Here is a 12051-nt window from a genome sequence, read left to right on the forward strand (position 1 = left end):
GAAAAAATACCTCCCCTCCCAGCCATTGCGAAAAAACCAGGTTTTTTAGCTCCAAAACGTCATTTTGAGCATGCATCCAAACGGGACCTTATAATTTTTATCAACAATATGACACAACCAAAAAAGGTGTTTCGACCTTGGCCACATTTCATTGACAAACTGTACAAACCTTGTTGCATTTGCAAATTCAGGAAACAAAGATTTTCCTAGGAGCAGAAGATTATTTACACAACCACCGAATGTGAAGCTTTTAACCTTAGAATCCTAAAAGCTAAAGAAAACAAGCTTTGTCTCCCAATGGAAGACTCAGTATTACGTCTCTTCTTGCTCAAACTACGGCTACCCTGCAACATAGACATATGATATCAGTTGAGAGAGTTCAACTCAAGGACTATACAACGTGCATTTATTGTAAGCAATTCCGAAAACAGCATGTAATGTAAGGACAAGTAACACAGTAAGACGGAATTTTGAGGTTGGTAACGAAAATGATTCATAAATAAGCACAGACGTGCTCATCTATGTTATATGTGAAAGTGAGTTCAACACTGAAACTTGTAGCCAACTCCACCATCAAAAGGCACTTAACAGATGGAAACTGCATTAACATAATATTTTTCTAGCACAGAACCATGTAATGGGACTCAGGAAATGAATGTGAGACGAGTGATTTAATGGTTCTCCAAATGTAAAAGGCCAACTTGCTCCGACAACAGATGAGAAAGTCGAGATGTTTAGGAAAAGTAGGACCGCATCAGATGTACAAGTTCAACTTAAAAAATGTCTTTTTTCATGCACTCGTACATTGAAGCATAGAAAGAAATGATAAAATTCTCCCAATCCCTTTCATCACAACTTTTCATGTTTGGTTGAGCTTCACTAGCTAGCAATTTTCCTCAATATAAAAATAAAATAAAAACTATAAAATTTGACAAAACACTCAGAAAAAGTAGAACTGAAAATCTCTTTAATACATAGAATTAAAGAAAGGAGAATCGATTTTGGTTTTCAAAATTTTGGTTCGTGAGAATCAAAAACAGGGAACAGCTTAAAAATCTATCAAAAATGACTGGAAGATCAAAAAGTCCTGAAATTTTGTGGGCTAATTTTCGCACAACACCAAGAATCAAATCCAAATTCAATTTTATCGCACAAGGTATACATTGATACGTCCCACCACTAGAATTAGAAAAATAATAGGTAAGCTTGAACAGAGAAAACAGAAGAAAGAGATCATTGTAATGGTGCTGGAATCTTGTAGGCCTCATCTAGGCTCTATATAGGCATACACCTTGCAATACAACTAGTGCTTTCAAGTGTTTGAGGACAGAGCTAGGCATACACCTTGGCAACAAGGAAAGCTAAGCATGAACAGAGAAAACAAAGGAAAAAGATGATTGTGATGGTGCAGATGCACATACCTTGAAGGTCTCAAAGCAGTGTTTGAAGACAGAGCTAGGCATACACCTTGGCAGCAGGGAGAATCTAAAGCATTTTGCCAACTAGAGCACTATTACGTGATCTTTTATGTGTGTGTGAATTGTAAAACACACAAATATTGTATACCAAGAAGAACAGAACAAAATGAAATTTATGATAATCCAAAACAATATTGAAAAGAGGACTAGGTTTCCGCCCATGGATGGACCCTTTAAGGTGTAAAACCATTTTCAGGGTTTTCTTGAAATGTTTATATATTCTAGATTTACCATGTTGTAATATTTACTTTTTCATTATCAATCGCGGGAAGCCCATAAGTGCCTAGCAATCTATATACCATTTTCCAGAACGTGAGGCCAATGCTGTATTACTTCAAAAAGATTGCTTAATTCAACAGAATCCGCCACAATTTAGCAATCAAAAAGTGGAACTCCAGTAGGAAGTCATGACTGAACATAGAAAATGGAATATGAAAGGCTGAGAGAGGGAGAAAACCAAGACCTAGAAGTCGTGACAAGCAATACAAGAATTAAATAAAAGCAGTTGCAAGTAAACTATTCAACTCACAGAAACCATAGAAAAATTGCAAGGTTCTTTCAACATAATAGCAAGGCCCTCATTGTAATCCTTACCTCAAACTTTGGTATATTTCTCCTCGTTCCACCTTCAAATGCAAGTACAGGGAGGAAGGCAACAGTTCGCCCTTTTATATCCACCCAAAAGTTCTGTTTGGAAAATATTAAACTCAGAACACAAGGATAGAGAATGATAAATTTAAAAATTAATAAAGAGTTCCACAGAAAGATATGTAACCACATGTACATGAGTGGAGAAAAAGAAAAAGGAAGAAAGTAAGCTAATCAATCCTAGATTACTTTGCTAGATGAATTTCGAACATGCATAGGTGAATAACCTTCTTTATGAAGCATAGGTGAATAACTTTCTTTGTGAAAAACTGAACATATGTCTAACAAATTATGAACACTCCAAATTATTACAAAATCAAATCTTTGGAAAAGTGATATTCTTACCAGAGGCAACTCATTCAATAAGATTCAAAACTAATGGAAGTATGTATAATTAAAAGTATCAACAAAATATTGAGGCACATCTAAATTCTAGAAAATCAAAGGATAAGATGAAAGCCATATTTGCAAAAACATAAGGACGTTAGGAACTTGGAACAATAAAAGGACCACAAAAATTAGAACTATACAATAATCAAATGCTGATATCTATTCAGAACCAAGTATGACCAAAAACACCACAAGCTCAAAGGAAAAAAAAAAAGATCAAATGAATGGAAAACAAGGCACCTAGATTAAGTGCCTTGAAGAAGGTTCCAGGAAAACAGAAGATGCAGAGAAGTATGAGTTGATGTATGGTAGGGTCATGCATGAAATATGAAATTCCCATTACAGATACAGTCTAGACACGATGCCAAGTAATAATGAGCTCAGCAAATTAGATACAATAACAGATCATTGCAAACCCTTGCAAATGTTGAGCAGATACCATGTTACTATCAAATCAGATAAAACCAACATCCACGATGCTTATATCTGATTTGCAATCAACAACAATGCCAAGAACTGTGTCGCCAACAGATGATAAATACTGCAAACCAGATACAGGGTCAGGTTCTGCAGTGACAATAATTACAAGAATAAAGGCATTACTATCAACATAACAAGGAGAGAACTACACAAATACCTTGCAATGGTGAGGCAACTCCCACAGAAGCAACTTATAACATGTTATTAAGTTCTTAGATGAACAGGAAACCATGACGTAATCTTCTCAAGTTCTATCACGACATTAACTACAACACTAAAGGCATTATTATCAACATAACAGGGAGGAAAATACATAAATGATACTTCCCCTGCAACCATAAGACGTAATTGACAGCTCCCACAGAAGCAACTTATAACATGCTAAGTTATTAGATAGGCATGAAACCATGAAACGAAGGAAGGTCAAAGAAGTTCCAGACAATGGACAAGTCTCAGGTAGCAATATATCAATCTGATCACAACTTTATTTGCCAGAATCTCTAAGAATTTCAACTTGAGCTTTGTGAGTGCAACTGCTTGTGTGCAGGAGATATATGATCTTTCACCCAAAATATTTCATGAGTATTAAGATGTACCTCAAGGCAATGCTATCAAGCTTCTTGAAGAGAACTCTTTACATCTCTAGGATATGAACACAGAGGAGAAACTCTCAGCCTCATAGAAAAGCACAAAAAAGGAGTAAACATTGACTTGGAATCTCCCATGTGCAAAAGATTTCTGCAATTGATACTTGAGATTTTCACCCCCATTTTTTCTTTTTTCTTCCTTTTTTTTAAGCACTTCCGAGGTTTGCTTGGAGGAAAGACCACTCCATCACCTTCAACTTAGTGACAGTAGAGAAAAATCACCCCCTCTTGATGCCTTTTTTTTTTGAAGCACTTTAGACGTTTGCTTGGAGAAACCTCATTCCATCACCTTCAGCTTAGTGACAGTAGAGAAATCCCCCGCGAGGAAGGCCATTCCACCACCTTCAGCTCAGTGATAGTACAGAAATCCTCCGTCTTGGTACCCCATATGTTTTTTTTCTTTTTTTTTGTAAGCACTTTGGAGGTTGGTCTGAAGGAACTTCATTCTATCACCTTCAACTCAATGACAGTAGAGAAATCCCCCAGCCCCCCTCCTTTACGTGCTTTTTTCTTTTGATATCCTGTCAGAATCTTATAAAATATGAGGGTTTCTTCTCATAGTATTTCATTGTTGAACCATTGCAAATGTCTGATTGTCAAAGTCAACGTAATATCCTTTCCCAAGCTTTCTCAACTTCATTGAACTTCTCCTCATTGCTCATATCGAAGGTCTTTCAAAATTCCTTTCAGCCAGCTTATAGCAAGAACTTGAAATTTCTCCCCTTCTTCAAGGAAATATTAAAGGTAAATAATGATATATCTTGATGTAGACATGACACAGTGTTAGAGATTCCTAACAAAAGAATAGCTCGCGACCATAGATTGGTATACTGCTCAAGAGATCACTTCTACGCATGAAATTAGAACTTTGTAAAATCAAGATTTCGAAGGCAACAAAAAAAATTTGAGAAATCTTATTGGAAAGTGGGTTTCAAATATTGAAAACCAAACGATTTTGAGAAAATTCACTCATTAACTCTTTCAACCCCTCTGCAACGTGGCAGAGGATTTGCAGAGGAAACCCTTGCCTCGAGGCAGAGGGTTTTCTCTGAACTCTGACTTGATAGTGTTTCAGAGGCAGAGGGTTTTCTCTGAACTCTGAAACCCTCCGCTTGAGAGTGTTTCAGAGGTAAAGGGTTTTCTCTGAAATCTGAAACCCTCCGCTTGAGATTGTTTCAGAGGCAGAGGGTTTCCTCTGGTTTCAAAAGCCCTCCGCCTCGAAGCAGAGGGTGGAGGAAGAGGATTTCTAGCGTTGAGAGAGAGAGAGAGAGAGAGAGAGACCTCTTACAATAGTTTGGTGAGTGGTTGTCGGAGATCCGCTCCGGTGCATCGCTGGTTGCTGGTGCCCCCTAGACAGCTGCACCTCCCGCAGAATCGAGGAAGGAGAGAAGAGACCTCGAGGGATAGAGAGAAATTGACGTTGAAAATGAGAAAAAAAAGCGAGGACGTTGAAATTAAAAAGAAAGCGAGGACGTTGAAATTGACCGTTGCGATTACCTTTTTAACTCTCAGCATTTAATGGGAAAGGCCATAAAAGGTAAGGGCTATCCATATGCATAAAACGTTTGAGGATTTTAACCACTCTTTTCGGATGTTATTTCACTGAATTTAATTTATGGATATACGTCCAACTGCAAATTGAGGAGAATGTTCATGTTAGACGCCAGTTTGTTTATTACACATAGAAGAACTGAACCTGAATCTCAGTTAAATCAAAATATTTATTTACCACACACGAAAAGGAATAACATGGATTTTCCTCTCCCTTTTGAAGATTGATCAGAATGAGACTCCGATCTAAGTCTAGTGCTCCGATCTGACTTGGACTCTTCAATAAGCCCAATTTATATTTATAATAATCCTCTTTTCCATAACGAATCGATACTATTTTGATGCAATCTGTGTGATCTCAATAGTAGTTTGTTAGGAAACAATCAAAATTAATACAATTAACTATCAGCTGAGAGAGTTCAACTCAAGGACCATCTATGTTATATGTGAAAGTGAGTTCAACACTGAAACTTGTAGCCAACTCCACCATCAAAAGGCACTTAACAGATGGAAACTGCATTAACATAATATTTTTCTAGCACAGAACCATGTAATGGATCCTCCACCATGTGGACTCAGGAAATGAATGTGAGACAAGAGTGATTTAACGGTTCTCCAAATGTAAAAGGCCAACTTGCTGCAACAACAGATTCGAGATGTTTAGGAAAAGTAGGACCGCATCAGATGTACAAGTGAGCAGAACTTGTTTTCAACAGCATCGGATGAATCTTCAACTTAAAAAATGTCCTTTTTCATGCACTCGTACATTGAAGCATAGAAAGAAATGATAAAATTCTCCCAATCCCTTTCATCACAACTTTTCATGTTTGGTTGAGCTTCACTAGCTAGCAATTTTCCTCAATATAAAAATAAAATAAAAACTATAAAATTTGAAACAGTCAGAAAAAGTAGAACTGAAAATCTCTTTAATAGATAGAATTAAAAAAAGGAGAATCGATTTTGGTTTTCAAAATTTTGGTTCGTGAGAATCAAAAACAGGGAAACACTTAAAAATCTATCAAAAATGACTGGAAGTTCAAAAAATCCTGAAATTTTGTGGGCTAATTTTCACACAACACCAAGAATCAAATCCAAATTCAATTTTATCGCACAAGGTATACATTGATACGTCCCACCACTAGAATTAGAAAAATAATAGGTAAGCTTGAACAGAGAAAACAGAAGAAAGAGATCATTGTAATGGTGCTGGTATCTTGTAGGCCTCATCTAGGCTCTATATAGGCATACACCTTGCAATACAACTAGTGCTTTCAAGTGTTTGAGGACAGAGCTAGGCATACACCTCGGCAACAAGGAAAGCTAAGCATGAACAAAGAAAACAAAAGAAAGAGATGATTGTGATGGTGCACACGCACTTAACTTGAAGGTCTCATCTGGGCACCATAAAGCAGTTTTTGAAGACAGAGCTAGGCATACACCTTGGCAGGGAGAATATAAAGCATTTTGCCAACTAGAGCACTATACGTGATCTTTTATGTGTATTTTATGTGTATGTGTGAATTGTAAAACACACAAATATTGTCTACCAAGAAGAACAGAAATGAAATTTATGATGATCCAAAACAATATTGAAAAGAGGACTAGGTTTCCACCCATGGATGAACCCTTTAGGAGGTGTAAAACCATTTTCAGGGTTTTCTTGAAATGTTTATACATTCTAGATTTACCTAGATGCCATGTTGTAATATTTACTTTTTCATTGTCAATCGAGGGAAGCCCATAAGTGCCTAGCAATTAACGTTGCCTCAATATTAAACAAGTGGAAATGCAAACTAGCTGAACAATATGTGGACATGATAACAAAGAATACTCACCCCCTAAAAGACTAGCACCCATATGCTGACAAGAAGAGATTTTCTGGTCGGAAGGAGAGAAAGAGAGATGAACATGGTAAGTGAGGAGAAGAAGCATAAATGCACATAAAAAAAATAATAAAGATGAGAACTTTCCAACGACAAAAAAAAAAAAACAATTGAATATGACAAGAGAACAATACTTACCTGAAGAGGGAAATCAATACCATGGAGAAAGAGAGGGAGGGAAGGGGGGGGCGGGGGGGTAGGGACCCAAATTTGATAAGTTTTTTGGCAGTTAACCTTCTACTTAAGCCATGTCGACCCTTCACAAACAAAAATGGAGAAAAAGGGTTCCCCTTCCCAAAAACCCCATTATACGAACACAGCCAAGCATGGCCTAAACTTAATCCCAAACTAAACCAAATTCCACTAATTTCAGTCTGCCATAAGAGAAGTTAAGAAGAGGAAGGGAAGTCACCAAAAAAAAGGTTCTTTCCTGCACCTCCTAAACTGAGAAGGTGTCCTGCCAAACTAATTGGCCAACTCTCTTCCATTCCCCTCCCCTCAAACCTCCAAAGAAAGCACTTGCTTGAAGTAGAAAACACATGGTTGCTTCTCATCAAGGACCTCTTCAAGCATCAGGGTGTTGTCATTGATTTAAATGAAGGTTATGATTTAATACTTTAACAAAGAGTCTTAGGTTTGATCCTACTTTGGTGAGGCAGCAAGGATTAATTGTGGGCAAAATAGTTCGATGCAACAATAACACTAGGGGGATGAATTTTGTTTGAAAACTTTGCTTACACTTTTTTCATGAGCAAAAGGTGAACAATATCTCAATATGATCACAACTTTATTTGCCAGAATCTCTAAGAATTTCAACTTGAGCTTTGTGACATATTCTCTTTCACCCAAAATATTTCATGAGTATTAAGATGTACCTCAAGGCATTGCTATGCTATGCTATCAAGCTTCTTGAAGGGAACTCTTTACATCTCTAGGATATGAACACAGAGGAGAAACTCTCAGCCTCATAGAAAACACAAAAAGGGAGTAAACATTGACTTGGAATCTCGCATGTGCAAAAGATTTTTGCAATTGATACTTGAGATTTTTGCACCCCAAACTTTATAAATCCTGACAGGTACCTTTTTTTTCTTTTTTCTTCCTTTTTTTTAAGCACTTCCGAGGTTTGCTTGGAGGAAATGCCACTCCATCACCTTCAGCCGCGAGGAAGCCCATTCCATCACCTTCAGTGATATCACTACAGAAATCCTCCGTCTTGGTGCCCCATATGTTTTTTTTCTTTTTAATTTTTTTATAAGCACTTTTGAGGTTTGCTTAAAGGAAACTCATTCCATCACCTTCACCTCAGTGACAGTAGAGAAATCCCCCCACACTCTTGGTGCTCCCTTTTCTTTATTCTCATTTTAGCACTTTGGAGGTTGGTCTCACCTTCAACTCAATGACAGTAGAGAAATCCCCCAGCCCCCTCCTTTACGTGCTTTTATTTTTTTTTGATATCCTGTCAGAATCTTATAAAATATGAGTTTCTTCTCATAGTATTTCATTGTTGAACCCTTGCAAATGCCTGATTGTCAAAGTCAATGTAATATCCTTTCCCAAGCTTTCTCAAACTCATTGAACTTCTCCTCATCAAAATTCCTTTCAGCCAACTGATAGCAAGAACTTGAAGTTTTTCCATTTCCTCAAGGAAATATTAAAGGTAAATAAAGATATACCTTCATGTAGACATGGCACGGTGATGAAGCCAGAGTAGAATTCTTAGAGATTCCTAGGAAAAGAATAGCTCTCCACCATAGATTGGTATACTGCTCAAGAGATCACCTCTACTCATGAAATTAGAACTTTCTAAAATCAAGATTTCAAAGGCAACAAAAAGAAAAAAAACAAATTTGGGAAATCTTTTTGGAAAGTGGGTTCCAAAATATTGAAAACCAACCTATTTTGAGAAAATTCACTCATTAGTCGGATTTTTTTATTGGATGGTAAAACAGTACATTTTCACTCATTTAACAATTGACTTGACAGAAATGAGCTTTTGAATATCTTTGATTAACCATGGGAAAACTTAAGTTTAGTTTTAGCAACATCAAAAAGGAAGGTGCACTTTTTGTTATCCCCAAAAGTTTAGGCCCACGTTTGACAATTTACCAAATCTTTGTACATCTAAAGAACTAGTTGAAGTTTGAAGCTTCTCAGCAACCAATTAACTAACGGGCTTAGGGACCAGATTATGCTGAGAGATGCATCAGCTTATCCAATTAATAAAACTATTCATCTTCAACTTGAGGGTCTTGAATCCGATAGCCAGATAGGCAGCACTTGTGATGTCAAAGCTCAATAAGATTCTTACAAGGACAGAACAAGATTCCTCTTTTAATGAAATGAAAGAGAAACTTAACAGTTTGAACATCAGCTAGAAATCAAGAACCATAAAACCAAGCTGACGTCAATTTTCCCCTAAAGAAAATGAGATGCAAATAGACATGATTTTCCAGTGCTGCACACGCCAATGCCTCATATAGCACTTTTGGAAAAGTGATATTCTTACCAGAGGCAATCATTCAATAAGATTTAAAACTAACGGAAGAATGTATAATTAAAAGTATCAACAAAAAATTCAGGCACATTTAAATTCTAGAAAATCAAAGGATAAGATGAAAACCATATTTGTCAAAACATAAGGACGTTTCATTTGGAAGCTCAGTTCAACGCGTCGTCACCAAGATGAGATGTTGGAAGCTCAGGAAGAAGTTCCAAAGGAAGGGAATGGATCTCATTGTCCCCTTTCGGAGATATTTTATAGACCTCTACCCTGAACATTTGATTTCTTCTAATCTACAAAGCACTAGTATGAAGCTCAAAAACAACTTATCAGGTTAATAACATTTATTATTAAGATGAAGCATGTGTGGGCTCAAAAAACCTTTTTATTTTTATATTGACATTTCAGAGTAATTTTTCTCATTTAAGTATTGGTGCTCCTTGAAAAATTAAAATTTTATACTTACTGCCTTTTACAAGAGGGGTGAAATGCTTGTCTCGTCACTCTTTGATGACATCTTACCGTCGTCTCTTTGATCGCATTCCACCAATGCTCTTACATGACTCCTTCTGCCAGCACTAGCACTTCAGATGCACTTTCTAACATTCTTAAACAGTTCTGGATTTCATAGTTGTCAAGAGGTCGTGCACATCAGTGAAATCGTGAAGCACCCAACAGCACCTCCATCGGCTGCTTGTCGTGCACAAAACAGTGTTTTGAGTGAAAAAAAGACCTCCCCTCCCAACTTTTGCAAAAAAACCAGATTTTTTAGCTCCAAAACGTCATTTTGAGCATGCATCCAAACAGGACCTTAAAATTTTTATCAAAACAGTATGAGACAACCAAAAAAGGTGTTTCTACGTTGGCCACATTTCATTGACAAACTGTACAAACCTTGTTGCATTTGCAAATTCAGGGAAACAAAGATTTTCCTAGAAGCAGAAGATTATTTACACAACCACCGAATGTGAAGCTTTTAACCTTGGAATCCTAAAAGCTAAAGAAAACAAGCTTTGTCTCCCAATGGAAGACTCAGTTTTAAGTCTCTTCTTGCTCAAACTACGGCTACCCTGCAACATAGATATATTGCTGAGAGATTTCAACTCAAGGACCATACAACGTGCATTTATTGTAAGCAATTCCGAAAACAGCATGTAATGTAAGGACATGTAACAGTAAGACTGAATTTTGAGGTTGGTAACGAAAATGATTCATAAATAAGAAAAGCACAGACATGCGCTCATCTATGTTATATGTGAAAGTGAGTTCAACACTGAAACTTGTAGCCAACTCCACCATCAAAAGGCACTTAACAGATGGAAACTGAGTTAACATAATATTTTTCTAGCACACAACCATGTAATGGATCCTCCACCATGTGGACTCAGGAAATGAATGTGAGACAAGAGTCATTTAACGGTTCTCCAAATGTAAAAGGCCAACTTGCTCCGACAACAGATGAGAAAGTCGAGATGTTTAGGAAAAGTAGGACCGCATCCGATGTACAGGTTCAACTTAAAAAAAAATGTCCTTTTTCATGCACTCGTACATTGAAGCATAGAAAGGAATGATAAAATTCTCCCAATCCCTTTCTTCACAACTTTTCATGTTTGGTTGAGCTTCACTAGCTAGCAATTTTCCTCAATATAAAAATAAAATAAAACTATAAAATTTGACAAAACACTCAGAAAAAGTAGAACTGAAAATCTCTTTAATACATAGAATTAAAAAAAGGAGAATCGATTTTGGTTTTCAAAATTTTGGTTCGTGAGAATCAAAATCAGGGAACAAAATCTATCAAAAATGACTGGAAGATCAAAAAGTCCTGAAATTTTGTGGGCTAATTTTCGCCAAGAATCAAATCCAAATTCAATTTTATCGCACAAGGTAGGTATACATTGATACGTCCCACCTCTAGAAATAGAAAAAAAATAGGTATGCTTGAACAGAGAAAACAGAAGAAAGAGATCATTGTAATGGTGCTGGTATCTTGTAGGCCTCATCTAGGCTCTATATCCTTGCAATACAACTAGTGCTTTCAAGTGTTTGAGGACAGAGCTAGGCATACACTATGGCAACAAGGAAAGCTAAGCATGAACATAGAAAACAAAGGAAAAAGAAGATTGTGATGGTGCAGATGCACATACCTTGAAGGTCTCTCATGTGGCACCATAAAGCAGTGTTTGAAGACAGAGCTAGGGATACACCTTGGCAGTAGGGAGAAGGCCGGGTAGGGATAAGATAGTCATTTAGTCAGTTCATAACAATCTCTTTCAAGCAAGGTGGGAAGCAAAGTCTCCGTCAATGCAAGTTCTCTTGCTGGCGTCTAGCTGCTACGAGAAGAAGATATGTTTCAAGCTTCACACGGCCCTGAGGAAGCCAAAACACCCTGAGGAAGCCAAAACACCCTCGCCGAAGGCTCCGCTTGACGTTGCTCGTTGGCCAAGCAACCAAAGCCGGGACCTAGGTGT

The 12051-nt window shown here is 37.2% G+C and overlaps 1 long non-coding RNA gene across 1 annotated transcript; it reads right to left on the bottom strand.

Moving 5' to 3' along the window:
* Positions 1–157: 157 nt before the first annotated feature.
* LOC126410354 (uncharacterized) lies at positions 158–5418 on the bottom strand. Its single transcript, XR_007574188.1, has 3 exons — positions 2956–5418; positions 2073–2165; positions 158–344 (listed from the first exon to the last, which is right to left on the bottom strand). It is a non-coding gene; the product is annotated as an uncharacterized LOC126410354 (long non-coding RNA).
* Between the last annotated feature and the right edge of the window lie 6633 nt (positions 5419–12051).

The sequence above is a fragment of the Nymphaea colorata genome, chromosome 9 (assembly GCF_008831285.2).
Source record: "Nymphaea colorata isolate Beijing-Zhang1983 chromosome 9, ASM883128v2, whole genome shotgun sequence".
Lineage (NCBI taxonomy): Eukaryota > Viridiplantae > Streptophyta > Magnoliopsida > Nymphaeales > Nymphaeaceae > Nymphaea > Nymphaea colorata.